The sequence below is a fragment of the Rana temporaria genome, chromosome 7, assembly GCF_905171775.1.
Source record: "Rana temporaria chromosome 7, aRanTem1.1, whole genome shotgun sequence".
In the NCBI taxonomy this organism is placed as follows: domain Eukaryota; kingdom Metazoa; phylum Chordata; class Amphibia; order Anura; family Ranidae; genus Rana; species Rana temporaria.
The window spans coordinates 114,781,176-114,796,977 of NC_053495.1; the positions used below are offsets into that span (position 1 = coordinate 114,781,176).

Here is a 15,802-nt window from a genome sequence, read left to right on the forward strand (position 1 = left end):
ACAATGCACATGGTAGATACAAGCAGGAATCACCACTAAAAATCATTCACATTCCTCTTCTCTGACCTGCCATGTGCCATCTCTGCCCTCATCCTCTGACCCTGCCATGTGCCATCTCTGTCCTCATCATCTGACCTGCCATGTCCCATCTCTGCCCTCATCCTCTGACCCTGCCATGTGCCATCTCTGCCCTCATCATCTGACCTGCCATGCGCCATCTCTGCCCTCATCATCTGACCCTGCCATGCTCCATCTCTGCCCTCATCTTCTGACCTGCAATGCGCCATCTCTGCCCTCATCCTCTGACCTGCAATGTGCCATCTCTGCCCTCATCATCTGACCTGCCATGTGCCATCTCTGCCCTCATCATCTGACCTGTCATGCTTCATTTCTGCCTTCATCATCTGACCTGCCATTTGCCATCTCTGCCTTCATCCTCTGACCTGCAATGCGCCATCTCTGCCATCATCCTCTGACCCTGCCATGTGCCATCATCCTCTGACCCTGCCATGTGCCATCTCTTTCCTCATCCTCTGACCCTGCCATGTGCCATTTCTGCCCTCATCCGCTGACCCTGCCATGTGCCATTTCTGCCCTCATCCTCTGACCCTGCCATGTGCCATCTCTGCCCTCATCCTCTGACCTGCCATGTGCCATCTCTGCATTCATCCTCTGACCCTGCCATGTGCCATCTCTGCCTTCATCCTCTGACCCTGCCACGTGCTATCACTGCCCTCATCCTCAGACCCTACCATGTGCCATTGCTGCGTTTATCCTCTGACCCTGCCATGTGCTATCTCTACACTCATCCTCGGACCCTTCCATGTGCCATCTCTGCCCTAATCCTTTGACCCAGCCATGTGCCATCTCTGCCCTCATAATCTGACCGTGCCATGCGTCATCTCTGCTTTCATCCTCTGACCCTGCCATGTGCCATCTCTGCCCTCATCCTCTGACCCTGCCATGTGCCATCTCTGCCCTCATCCTCGGACCCTGCAATATACCATCTCTGCCCTGATCCTCTGACCCTGCCATGTACCATCTCTGCCTTCATCCTCTGACCCTGCCATGTGCCATCACTGCCCTTATCCTCTGACCCTGCCATGTACCATCTCTGCCCTTATCCTCTGACCCTGCAATGTGCCATTGCTGCCTTCATCCAAGTTACAGAGCCCAGGCTCATCAGATGTGTGCAGACATAGCTTGCACCATCCTTCCTATTGATGTGTGACATCACCCAATCAATGACAGCCCACCCCCATGTCAACACTGCTCATGGCACACTGCTGTCTTCAAATTGCTTGATAAAGTCAGCTACCAATAATAGTTCATTGCAAGGCCAGCCATACATTATACAATTTTCTTGTACAATTTTCCTTTAGATTTACCAAAACCATAAAATATGAGGTCACACCTTAACACTTTCAATTTGTATGCAATCAGGCAGGCCCTTGCACTACATAGGTGAAAGTAAACCTAAAGGAAATTGAACAAGAAAATGGTATACTGCATGGCCAGCTTAAAGCAGAATACCACCCACATTGACAACTTTGCGACTTCCTGTTTATTATTACAGTATAAATCTGTATTGGCCATTTTTCTGTAGGTTAATTGCTGATCTTCCAGTGTAGCTCGCCATGGCGAGGCACATCATTTCTGGCTGCGCATCGGCTCCTAGGAGATGAGTTTCATCAATCCTAGAAATCAATGGACAGGGCCGATCCTAGGGGCACAGACGATGGGGTTTAGAAATGTTTCTGGTGCCCCCACATGGGCGTGGTCATCTTACCAACTCCTCCCCTTTACAAATGTTTCTATGGCAACAACTCAAACACAGAGATGCTCCCCTAAAACGGACAAGGAGAACGCGTCAGGCACGGACTGCCCCCCAGCGACATCATGGTACGGCTGGTCTCTCTCCACACAGAGACAGCCGCTGTTTTGCTCTCCTCCTCTCACAGGAGGAGGGAGGGTGGACGGGCTTGGGTAGGAAACACAGTGGCGGTGGTGGTGACCGGCGGAGAGAGCCGCCTCTGGACACGGACAAGTAGAGTAGGAGGGAGGGAAGCACTCTGGCGCTTTAGTGCCCCCACCTCTGTGGCGCCTGGGTGCACTGCACCCCACGCACCTGCCTAGGATCAGCCATGTCAATGGGCATAGGCGTGTGCACAGGGTGTGCCAGGTGTGCCTGGGCACACCCTAATCACCCCATATGGGGAATATTCTCCCTTTTTAGACCCCTGATATTTTGACAAATCCCCCTAACGGGTCTTCTAAAATATATATATACACATAATATATAATAAAAAAATATATAAATATATATATAAAAATAATAATAATAATAAAAAAAAAAATATATATATATATATATATATATATATATATATATATATATATATATATATATATATATATATATATATATATATATATATATATATTATAAAATATATGTAAATAAAAAAAATTATAAAATATATGTAAATAAAAACAATTATAAAACAAAAATTATACATAAAAAAATAATAAAAAATAAAATAAAAAATAATAAAAAATTAAATTGTAAAAAATAATAAAAATAAAATAATACAAATTAAATCAACTTACACTATCCACTGCCATACTGACACCAATCTCTGCCCTACTGACACTGTCCATTGCTCTACTGACACTGTTAGTATATATACACATGCGCACACCTATGTCAATGGGCATCCCGCGCTGGTAGCCGTGCTGTGGTTTATGCGCATTCACGAGGTCAGGAGGTGCATGCTGGGTAGCCAGCAGTGCTGTATTCTGAAAGAAGATACTATTGGGCTTCACATGCCCACAATAAAGATGGGATTGTGCTCGGAATGGAGCAGCAAGGTTAATTAAAAAAAAAAGACATTTAGAAGACCCACATTAAATAGTAATAGAGTTTGTTAATAATTTAGGTACAAACATCACAGGGGTGGTTTTTGAAGGAAAAAAAAAAACTGGAACATCACATACGCAGATCATGAGTCATTATGCAGGAAACAGAACTAACAATTAACTATGGGGTTGATTTACTAAAACTGGAGAGTGCAAAATCTGGTGAAGCTATCAAAATACTATTGCTAGCCCGCAACTGAGTACTGTATTTGCAATGAGCACAGTTCACTTTGGAGTAGATTTACTAAATCTGGTGCGGCTCTGCATAGAAACCAATCAGCTTCTGCGTTTTATTGTTAAAGCTTAATTGAACAAACTGAAGTTAGAAGCTGATTGGCTACCATGCACAGCTGCACCAGGTTTTGCGCTCTCCAGTTTTAGTAAATCACCCCCTATAGATGTAGACATTCTTCTAGAAGAGTGATGCCCAACCTCAGTCCTCAGGTACCCCCAACAAGCCAGATTTCTTTAGATAAAATAGCTGTCAAAAATACCAAACTGCTGTCATTGATATAAATTGATATATTGATGATATAAAGCCTGGACATGGTTTTATTTAAAGGGGTTGTAAACCCTCCTGTTTTTTCACCTTAAAGCGGAGTTCCACCTAAAAATGAAACTTCCGCTTAACCCACTCCTCGCCCCCTTACATGCCACATTTGGCATGTAATTTTTTTTGGGGGGGGGGGAGTGGGGGCTTCAGGAGAAGGGGACTTCCTGTCCCACTTCCTCCTTCCACAGAGGGGCTGGAAAGGCGATTAGCTTAATCACCTTTTCACAGCCCCTCCCTGTAGGCGAGCGCCTGTCCAATCGGACGGCGCCGCGCTGCTCGCGCATGCGCAGGGCTACTCGCTCATGCGCAGTGCCGCACGCGCATGCGCAGTGGTTGCCCGGCCGTGAAGCTGAAAGCTGTCACTGCCGGGTGCCCACACTAGGAATGAAGACGCCAGCGAGGGGGGCGAGGAGCGGAGCCCCGGCCGGCGAGGAGCTGGAGCCGTGGAGCAGGTAAGTGTCTGTTTATTAAAAGCCAGCAGCTACACTTTTTGTAGCTGCTGACTTTTAATAAACTTAAAAAGAGGCTGGAAAACCCCTTTAATGCATCCTATGTGCTATTTTTCTTGAGCAATTTTCCTTTAGAGTTACCAACATCATATAATATGAGGTCAAACCTAAACACTTTCAATTTTGCAGACAGGCCCTTTCACTATGTAGTTGAAGGTAGATCTAAAATAAATTGAAAAAAAGAAAATTGAATAATGTAGGACCAGCTTGCGTCCAAATTAGAAGTTATACCTATTTAATTGTTTGTTGATTAGATGGTTTTGATGTAATTGCACAGTAATCGAAGCACCCCCACTATAAGACACCTTTCAGTTTTCAGGTGTTTTATCACTAGAAATAGCGCCTGTAAAGCGCCTGAAAACTGCCTCCCATTCATTTATGGGTGTTTTCATAAAAATGTCCTGTAAGCAGCATCTTTTGGGTGGTTGGGAGCGCTGTCCAAAAACGCCCCTGCCCATTGCAATGAAGCGACTGAAAATTTGAAAGCGCGGCAAAGCGGGAGTTTTAAACCCCTTTTTTAGGGTTAAAAGTGCCCGCTAGTGTCCGAAAAGTGGCGCAAAACAGCGGTAAAGTGCCACTAAAATGAGCGGCGCTTCAGCACTAACGTGGCCACGGCCCCAGTGTGAAAGGGGTCTAATGCTGCGTACACATGACCGTTATTAATGTCATTGAAAAAAACGAAATTTTTCATCGAAGTGATTCCTCTCAAGCCTGCCTTGCATACACACGAACATGAAAAAAAAATGCTTGAGCAAAGCGCGGTGACATACAACGTGTACGATGGCACTATAAAGGGGAAGTTCCATTCGAATGGCGCCACCCTTTGGGCTGCTTATGCTAATTTCCCCGTCTCATAACTTGCTTCTGAGCATTCGTGTTTTTTTCCCCCTCCTTAAAGCGTACACACGACCATTTTTCACAACGTGAAAAACGACAAGGAAAAAAAAGAGCAGGTTCTAAATTTTTTACGCCCATTTTTCTCGTCGAGAAAAATGCCCTTGGGTCTACACACGGCCGTTTTTCACGACCAATTAAAAAAATTGCATTTTTCTCATCATGGAAAAACGGTCGTGTGTACGCGGCATTAGTGTTAAAATAAATATCATTGACCATAAAACTCTGCTGTTCCTATAGAGTAAACTCCAGCCTGCTGCTGAGTGCTGTCACTGATCTGCAGATTTGACATACTGAATGACTACAACTAGAAGTATACATAACATATCTATACAGCAGTTGATTTACTAAAACTGGTGCACTCAGAATCTGGTGCTGCGGTGCATGGTAGCAAATCAGATTCTAACTTCAGCTTGTTTAATTAAAGCGGGGGTTCACCCTATCAACGCAAAAAAAATTTTTTTTTTCTTTTACCATAAAATCAGGCATTGTAGCGCGAGCTACAGTATGCCTGTCCCGATTTTTTTACCCCCGTACTCACCTTGTACTCGTAGATCGAAGATACCGGGGAATGGGCGTGCCTATGGAGACGGAGGATGATTGACGGCCGGCTCTGGCGTGTCACGCTTCTTCGGAAATAGCCGAAATAGGCTTGGCTCTTCACGGCGCCTGCGCATAGCCTGTGCGCAGGCGCCGTGAAGAGCCGAGACCTACTCCGGCTGTCTTCGGGGAGAGTGACGTGCCAGGGCCGGCCGTCAATCATCCTCCCTCTCCATAGGCACGCCCATTCCCCGCGGGAGCCAAAATCTACAATCTACGATTACAAGGTGAGTCCGGGGTTAAAAAAATCGGGACAGGCATACTGTAGCTCGCGCTACAATGCCTGTCTCGATGGTAAAATCAAGTCAGAGAGGGTGAACTACCGCTTTAAGCTTTGACAATAAAACTTGGAAGCTGATTGGTAACTATGCACAGCAGCACCTGATTTTTCACTCTTCGGATTTAGTAAATCGACGCCACTGTTCTGCAGATTTGACATACTGAATGACTAATGCCCGGTACACACGATCTGATTATCGGACGAATGATCGTCCATTTTTTTTTGTATGCTAATCTCACGTTGAATCTAAAGTCACGAAAAATTCTCGTACGGCAGAATAAAAAATCGGAAGTGATGTCATGTGTTGTAATGCATTTGTATTGCATTTTCGAACGACAGCTGTACTGCTTAAACGAAAATCGGACGATCTGGCATCGTACGAAAAAAAAATTCGTGCATGTCCGATAAATAAAATCGGATGAACTGTCCTGATCGGCTCTCGGAAGCACTGTACTAATGATCCGATTATCGTACGATAGTTTCGAAAGCGGCATTTTCCGTACGATTTTCGGATCGTGTGTACGGGGCATAAAACTAAAACTATACAGGACATATTTATGGGGCAGATTTACTAAACAAACTGAATGTTGGTCAGCTGTGCATGGCAGCCAATCAGCTTCTAACTTCTGCTTGTTCAGTTAAACTTTGGCAATGAGACCTAGAAACGGATTGGTTTTTATGCAGCTCTCCCCCAAGTTTTAGTAAATACCCCCCTATGTGTCCGAGTGCACCCCAACTGCTGATTACTGTTATTGTAATAAGACACATGTGGAAAGGCACCAAGCTGAAGTTTTACACCGTTTTTATTTCCCTCTGTGCAAATAAGCTCTCTTTACACAATGTAACATCACAATTTAATTAAAAATTAACCTTATCACCACGTAACTGCCGGAGTCAAGAGGTTGTGCAAACAGGTATTTTATTTCCAGCAGCATTCCAGAGAAGGAAAAGAGGAAAAAAAACACGAAATTTTCCACCAAAAAATGATCTTTACTGTCATTTATTTCAACATATATGCAAACATCTAAATTCAGAAAGAAAGTGACAAGCAGCGATCAGAGGTGTTGCTGCAATCATCGCTAAGAAGCCAATGCAATGGAGATCAATGTAGTTTTTGGACTGGATGGATTTATATATAAATGAAAAAAAAGAGGAATTGTAAACATTTGTAGCATTTAGACACTAAATCTATTCTAATCCGTCATTTCGTTTGATTATATTATATATATATATATATATATATATATATATATATATATATATATATATATATATATATATATATATATATATATATATATATATATATATGTATTGACCTGTATGTAGAATTTTTTTATGTATTTGTAGACATGCGATTGTTAGATGAAATCCCCGACCCCAGTAATGACCCCCATTGTGTATTTATTTAATGATCCTCTCTAATCACCGACTCTTCCACAATACCCTCATTTAGATCTATATTTAGCCCCCCATTGTTTTCTTCAAACGCCGAAAAGTTATAGAAAAACAGACTAATCTAAACGGATTTCGTTTGTAAACTTTGTGAAATTCACTTTGCTCAAGAATCGGCCGAACTCCCATTTTTACAGCTTTTTTTATTTCCCTGCGAATGTTTTCTATGCTGTCCAATCTGAATTTCGTTCAATGCTATAAAATGGTGTGTGTCGGGTCCGCGTGTGACAGCAGCCGATGTGCACACACACACGGGAGGGGAGCGATTTTTGTTAACGAATAATTAACGAATTATTTCCTAACCAAATATCCGATTTCCTTCCCCTGGGGTGTATATGTGGATCGTTGCTTAATCGATCCTTTTAGGATTATGTCATTGGAGGGATGTCATGGTGTGATTTCATGGGACAGAAGTGGACGATTCGTGATTCGTTCTCTTTTTATTTTACGGGCATTTAAGTGTCAGCCAAGCCCTCTTTACTATAACACAAGAATTTCAAGTCACATTGTTGTCGGCAGCAAAGGTTCACATATATCATAAAGATCGCTTTTTACTAAGCTGCTCATGGTTTTATAGATGTACAGTATGCAAACACTGAAAATACAAAAACTACGGAAAAGGCACAATACAAGTCCCACCTCTGTTTCTTTTTCTCCATATCTCCCTCTGCCTTCTATTCTTCTCATTATCTTTCCTCTCTCTTAAAAAATGACTTAACCTTTTAAATCATTTTTTGTTTTTAATTTCAGCTCCATTACAATCAGACATATATATATATATTATTTTAAATATGAAGGAGTTTACATTTATGGAAAAGCCCTGGGGCCATCATAAAAAAAAAAAAATACAGAATTCTGAGTTTGAAAGTCAGAATTCTGAGATTTAAAGTCAGAATTCTGAGATTTAAAGTCAGAATTCTGAGATTTAAAGTCAGAATTCTGAGTTTGAAAGTCAGAATTCTGTATTTTTTTTATGATGGCCCCAGGGCTCTTCCATATAATATTACATTTAAACTGTATAATAATAATAATAATAAAAATAATAATAACTATTATAAATTTATGTTTTAAATAATTGATGCTGGTTTTAAAAAAAAATCTATCCAAGTACATTCAATAGTACTTTTACAATATATCAATTGATCTCAGACACTTCCAAATTCCTTTTTTTTTTTCTGCTGCTGTGATCTGATTTCCTGTTAGAGGACAGCTCCATTCATTCTCCAGGGTCCCACTGGGGTTCATTTACTAAAACTGGAGCGTGCAAAGTCTGGTGCAGCTGTGCATAGTAGCCAATCAGCTTCTAATGCCTGTTACACACTACGGGGTAGATCCCCGTACAACGGCGCATTAATGTGCCGGGCGTTGCGTATCTAAGATACACTACGCCGCTGTAACTTACTTTGTTTTGCTTTGAATCCTCAACGAATTCGCACCGTAAGTTATGGCGGCGTAGTGTATCTCTTGCGGCGTAAGGGCGCGGAATTCAAATGGATGTAATGGGGGCGTGTTTTATGTAAATACGTTGTGACCCGACATAAACAACATTTTTTTTTAACTGCGCATGCGCCATCCCTGGGGTATCCCAGTGCGCATGCTTGAAATTTTACCGAAACAAGCCAATGCTTACGACGGTGACGTCATTCTACGCAAATTCCTATTCGCAAACGACTTACGCAAACGACGTAAAAAATTCAAAATTGTACGCGGGAACGACGGCCATACTTAACATCGAGTACGCCACCATATAGCAGCTTTAACTATACGCCGTAAAAACCCGAACGCAAACGGCGGAAAAAAATTCGCCGGCCCGACGTACGTTCGTGGATCGCCGTAAATAGCTAATTTGCATACTCAACGCGGATTTCGACGGGAACGCCACCTAGCGGCCGCCAGAAAATTGCAGCTTAGATCCGACGGCGTACTAAGACGTATGCCTGTCGGATCGAGCCCATATCCCGTCGTATCTTGTTTTGTGGATACAAAACAAAGATACGACGCGGGAAATTTAAAATTACGCCGATGTATCAATAGATACGCCGGCGTAATCCTTTTGTGGATCTGCCCCTACAAGTTTTTTTATTTTTTTCATTTTTCCCGTGGGTTGAACTGAAAAAAAAAAAAACTGTCAGTTCCGGCTGGAGCCGCTGTACTAACCATCCAATATTAGTCAGATCAAGAGTCAGGCGGCTGCTGGTTTTCCAGCATGCTCGCCCGACAGAAGACGGCGTTCTGTCGAGAAGTGCCCCCCATCGAATAGTGCCCGCACATGTGCAGGACAGAGCCGCACTTCAGCTGGAGTTCATCTGGAGTGACGTGCCAGGGTGCAAGCATACATCGTAGGAGGTATCTCTCAATGGGAGATACCATTTCACGGGCACAATTGAAACCTATACAAAAAGCGGGGGGGGGGGTGCCTCCCTGTTAGCCATGCACAATCTGAGAACTACGGTCTCCCCCCGCTGTTTGTATAGGTTTAAATTGTGCCTTTGAAATAGTATCTCCCATCGAGCGATACCTCTTATGATGTGCGCATGCGCCATGGTTATGTCAGCCCAGCGGTTGTGCTATGATGTACGGGGCATGCTCCGTTCGTCCCGGGCACTATTCGATGGGGCGGCACTGCTCGACAGAACACCGGCCAAATGGCTGGCTTCTCTCTGACAGACCGACATACACACGGACCGAACGTCGGCCGTTTTCTTTTAACTGGCCGATGTCTCCCAACATTCGACCCAAGTGTACAGGGTTTAACTTCAGCTTGTTCATTTAAAGTGTTACTAAACCCACAACAGTAAGATCAGTCTGTATATGCAGTAAAGCATGCTTGTCATACTCACTGTGAAACCTAAGGGGTTAATCCTGTGCATTGTGTAAAAAAGCTGATCCTGTCTCATCTCATCCTCCCCTTCTTCCACAATCCCCATAGTACAGAGCCTTGGAGGCACTCTGCACATGCTCGGTTTGGTGTGTATTGCTAGAGAGTTTTTTTTTTGGGGGGGGGGGAGGGTGCATGCGATCATGACAGGGCCAATCAGCACTGTCCAGACAGAGGGTTAAGGGTCATGCAGCCTCATAGGACAGTCAGAGGAAAATGAAAACTCTTCCTACAAGCTTTAACCAGACACTGATAGAAGTCACAAGACTGCTATATACTGCTGATGAGAAAAGGTATTTAGCAATTTATATTTACTAAAATATGTGCATTTCCATGTTTGGTGTACTATGAGAGACCAGATATAGTGAATGCAGAGTCCTTGGTTTAGTAACACTTTAAGCTTTGACAAAAAAAATAAAACATAATCCTGGAAGCTGATTGGCTTTTATGCAGAGCTGCACCAGATTTTGCACTCTTCAGTTTTAGTAAATCCACCCACTTTATGTAGGAACATAGCCATCCTCTTGTGCTCACCCTGGAGATATACTGTGGAATCTGTAGTGTTCATAGAGCAGTACACATGACCACAACTAATGTGCACTGTTTGTTCTAATCTAAACAAATGGAAGTGAGAGGGAAAGGTTCAGGAGCTAATGGAGGATGTTACGTGTTGCTCGAGTAACACAACAATTTTAAGTGGTTCTAAAGCGTAAAGGTTTATTTTTCTCCCTAATGCATTCTCTGCATTAAAGTGGCCCCATTCACACCGGTGTGACTTGACTATTGACTATTTTCATCAATGTAACTGTTTAAATTGGTGTGGCTCTGACTTTTTCGTGCCATTTCAGGTGCAACTTGAATAGACATCTGTGCATGAAGTCGCACAGATGTCAGCCAAGTCGCACCTGAAGTCACATTAATCTGATTCGGTGAAGGGAAGTCGCACGATTTTAAAGTCGGATTCAGTGTGAACCCCACATCATAAAATGTTTTAAAAAAGGCGTATTACATGCTGTTCATACTCACTATGTGACTATGAGACTCATTTTCTGTATTCGGCAAAAAAACGGGTTGATCCTGCTTCTCTCTATCTCTACCTTCTCTAGTCCTCACTGCTCCTTACTGCTGTCTGGGATTTTGCAGAGCAGTGTTGGAATATTATGCACATGCTCAGTTTTCACAGAGATTCTATACTGAGTGTTTCCTTCCTATCATATGTGAGCAGCCCATGTGACTATAGAGTCACAAATGTGGGCATATACACAGTGGTAAATGACAGTCCAGTCTTCCTCCATCCTCCATGTCCACTAACCAGCTAAACACAATGGGTGTTGGATATTACACGTAGATTGATGGAGGCTTCTCCTCCCTGTTATTCTAAGACACAGGCTGGAGGGGCGTGACCCAGCACGAGACTGGGATAAATCCACCCACAACATGTTATTACTAAAAAAATAATAAGAATTTGGTTTCAAGTATATATTTGTATTACAATTTAAAACAGTTTATTGATAACATTTATTTATTTTTACTCTGTATTTCAAAGGCTAATTTTTATTTTATTTTGAACATGTGACCAGCAGCATAGGACTAGAAGCTCATCCTTTCCCTGCAGACAGGCTTGGAGAGAGCTAGGTCATGTGACAGCTGTATATTGATTAGGAAAATGGTACTTAGATTATATTTTTTATTAAAATAATTACAGCGCCATGATCCACATACAGAAATACATTATCCACATCCACATACAATGTAAATGAACCCCTTCAAGCCGGAATCTGCTTTGATCAGGTCTCAAATCTAGTAACCCCGGAAGCGATTTCATGACATCACTTCCGGTTTACAGAAGACTTCAAGTTTTTTTTAAGGGACAGTGTAAAATAAAAAAAAAAATGCACAGAAGCGAACGCATATGTAAGTCGTGCCTGCAAATGTAAACAGTGTTCAAACCACACATGTGAAGTATTGCTGTGATCGTTAGAGTGAGAGCAATAATTCTCGTACAAGACCTACTCGGGAACTCTAAACTGGTAACCTGTAGACATTTTTAAAGCATCGTCTTTGGAGATTTTTAATTACCGTAGTCTGTCGCCATTCTACGAGTGTGCGCAATTTTAAAGAATGACATATTAGGTATCTATTCACTCAGCGTAACATCATCTTTCACATTATACAAAAATATTGAGATAACTTTACCGTTTTATTTTTATTTTATTCATGAAAGTGTGTTTCTTCCATAAATAAATTGCATTTAAAAGACGGCTGCGCAAATACAGTGTGACATAAAATATTGCAATGTTTACCATTTTATTCTTTATGGTCTCTGCTATGTTCCCGGGCGGCCCGCGATTCCGGTCGGCAAAGGCAGAACAGGGGGATGCCTTTGTAAACATGCCATTCCCCTATTCTGCCTAGTGACACTGTCACTGATGACTGTTCCCCATGATCGGGAACGGTCATCAGTGATGTGTTACTCGTAGCCACACCCTCTAACAGTTAGAATCACTCTGACTTACTGACTTAACCCCTTCAGCGCCTCCTAATGGTGAACCCCTTCACTGCCAGTCTAATTTTCACAGTAATCAGTGTATTTTTATAGCACTGATCACTGTAAAAAAAACAATGGCCCAAAAATGTGTCAAAAGTGTCCGATGTGTCCACCATAAAGTTGCAGTCAAGATAAAAATCGCTGATCGGCATCATTACTAGTAAAAAAAAATATTAATAAAAAAGCCATAAAACAACCCCCTATTTTGTAGATGCTATAACTTGTGCGTAAACCGATCAATAAACGCTTATTGCGTTTTTTTTACCAAAAATACGTAGAAGAATATGTATCGGCCTAGACTGAGGAAAAAATGTTTTTATATATTTTTTGGGGGTATTTGATATAGCAACAAGTAAAAAATATTGCATTTTTTTCAAAATTGACGCTCTATTTTTGTTTATTGCGTAAAAAATAAAAAACGCAGAGGTGATCAAATGCCACCAAAAGAAAGCTCTATTTGTGGGAAAAAAGGACATTAATTTTGTTTGGGAGCCACGTTGCACGACCGTGCAATTGTCAGTTAAAGTGATACAGTGCCGAATCGCAAAAAGTGGCCTGGTCTTTGACCAGCAAAATGGTCCGGGGTTAACCTCATACCCCGTGTTTAGGCATATACCTTCAACAGCCTCCCAGTGACGTAGATGGGTGACCCCGCCCCCTCTGATGAAATGGAAACCACCTACATCAATGGGAAAGCTCGGCATTTCCCCTTGCGTCAGGGGGACAGGGTCACATGATGGGTGGCCCCGCCCTCAGCTACATAAGAGCTGTCAGGCTAGCGCCGCATCATTCCCGGGTGTCTCCGGTGGAGTCAGGATCATGTGTGTGTTCCTCACTGGATATCATCGTATGAGAGTGGAGATCACCCATCGCTGAATACCGAGAATGGATTCCATTTTTTTTTTAATAAAGGACTTATAAAGCTGTATCTGTGTGGTTTTTAACAATTTGACTTTTTTTGGTGAAATGATAGGGGTACAATGTACCCGTTATCAATTAACATGGGGGGCCAGGATCTCGGGATCCCCTTTGTTACAGGGGGCTTCCAGATTCCGATAAGCCCCCCCGCCCACAGATCCCCACAACCACCGGGCAAGAGTTGTGGAGATGAGGCCCTTGTCCCCATCAACATGGGGAAATTCTCCCCATGTTGTGGGCATGTGGCCTGGTATGGTTCAGGAGGGGGGGCGTATCTCGTTCCCCCTCTTTTTCTGCGGCCTGCCAGGTTGCGTGCTCGGATAAGGGTCTGGTATGGATTTTGAGGGGGACCCCCACGCCATTTTTTTTTATTTGGTGGCAGGGTTTCCCTTAAAGCGGAGTTCCGGCCACAAATTGAAAAAAAAAAACTTTTTAAATATAAATACCCCTGTAATACACAAGCTGAATGTATTCTACTACAGTTAGTCTGTAAACTAAGGTTCATTTTGTTAGGTTGTTACAGCATTTAGACACTTTATAAAACAGAAATTGACTGGGGCCATCTTAAGTGTGGGCATCATGAAGCCAGACTGTATGACTTCCTGGATTTCAGCCTCGCACATGCTCAGTGCTGTACAAGCAGTGTAATGGTTTCAGATCAGTTTTCAATAGCAATGGGAGTGTCAGAGGAAGTTACCGCCCCTTATCTATGCAAAGCAAACCTCTCCTCCCTTCCCCTCCTCCTTCCAGGAACCAGTAAATATAATAAATAATTTGTTCCTGTGCAGATATATCTACATAACAAGATGATATATATCTCTTGTTATATATGTGGTGTGTATACATATACCAGACATGTGCACTGTCAATAAATTCATTTTGTTAGTGCGGTGATGTTAGTGCGGTGATGTTAGTGCTGCGATGTTAGTGCGGTGATGTTAGTGCTGTGATGTTAGTGCTGTGATGTTAGTGCTGTGACATTAGTGCGGTGACATTAGTGCTGTGATGTTAGTGCGGTGATGTTAGTGCGGTGATGTTAGTGCGGTGACATTAGTGCGGTGATGTTAGTGCGGTGGTGATGTTAGTGCGGTGACATTAGTGCGGTGACGTTAGTGCGGTGATGTTAGTGCGGTGATGTTAGTGCGGTGATGTTAGTGCGGTGATGTTAGTGTGGTGATGTTAGTGCGGTGATGTTAGTGTGGTGATGTTAGTGTGGTGATGTTAGTGCGGTGATGTTAGTGCTGTGATGTTAGTGCGGTGACATTAGTGCGGTGGTGATGTTAGTGCGGTGATGTTAGTGCTGCGATGTTAGTGCTGCGATGTTAGTGCGGTGATGTTAGTGCGGTGATGTTAGTGCGGTGATGTTAATGCTGTGATGTTAGTGCTGTGACGTTAGTGCGGTGATGTTAGTGCGGTGGTGATGTTAGTGCTGCGATGTTAGTGCGGTGATGTTAGTGCGGTGATGTTAGTGCTGCGATGTTAGTGCGGTGATGTTAGTGCGGCGATGTTAGTGCGGTGATGTTAGTGTTGTGATGTTAGTGCGGTGACATTAGTGCAGTGATGTTAGTGCGGTGGTGATGTTAGTGCGGTGACATTAGTGTGGTGATGTTAGTGCGGTGATGTTAGTGCTGCGATGTTAGTGCGGTGATGTTAGTGCAGTGATGTTAGTGCGGTGGTGATGTTAGTGCGGTGGTGATGTTAGTGCGGTGGTGATGTTAGTGCGGTGGTGATGTTAGTGCGGTGATGTTAGTGCGGTGACAGTGCGGTGACAGTGCGGTGATGTTAGTGCGGTGACAGTGCGGTGACAGTGCGGTGACAGTGCGGTGATGTTAGTGCGGTGACAGTGCGGTGATGTTAGTGCGGTGACAGTGCGGTGACAGTGCGGTGATGTTAGTGCGGTGACAGTGCGGTGATGTTAGTGCGGTGACAGTGCGGTGACAGTGCGGTGATGTTAGTGCGGTGACAGTGCGGTGATGTTAGTGCGGTGACAGTGCGGTGATGTTAGTGCGGTGATGTTAGTGCGGTGATGTTAGTGCGGTGATGTTAGTGCGGTGACAGTGCGGTGACAGTGCGGTGACAGTGCGGTGATGTTAGTGCGGTGACAGTGCGGTGACAGTGCGGTGATGTTAGTGCGGTGACAGTGCGGTGATGTTAGTGCGGTGACAGTGCGGTGACAGTGCGGTGATGTTAGTGCGGTGACAGTGCGGTGATGTTAGTGCGGTGACAGTGCGGTGACAGTGCGGTGATG

At 43.5% G+C, this 15,802-nt stretch overlaps 1 protein-coding gene across 1 annotated transcript in view; it reads right to left on the reverse strand.

Moving 5' to 3' along the window:
- Positions 1 to 15,802, reverse strand: part of NR5A2 (nuclear receptor subfamily 5 group A member 2) — a 163,560-nt gene that overhangs the window by 116,513 nt on the left and 31,245 nt on the right. The gene's annotated exons all lie outside the window — the stretch shown is intronic.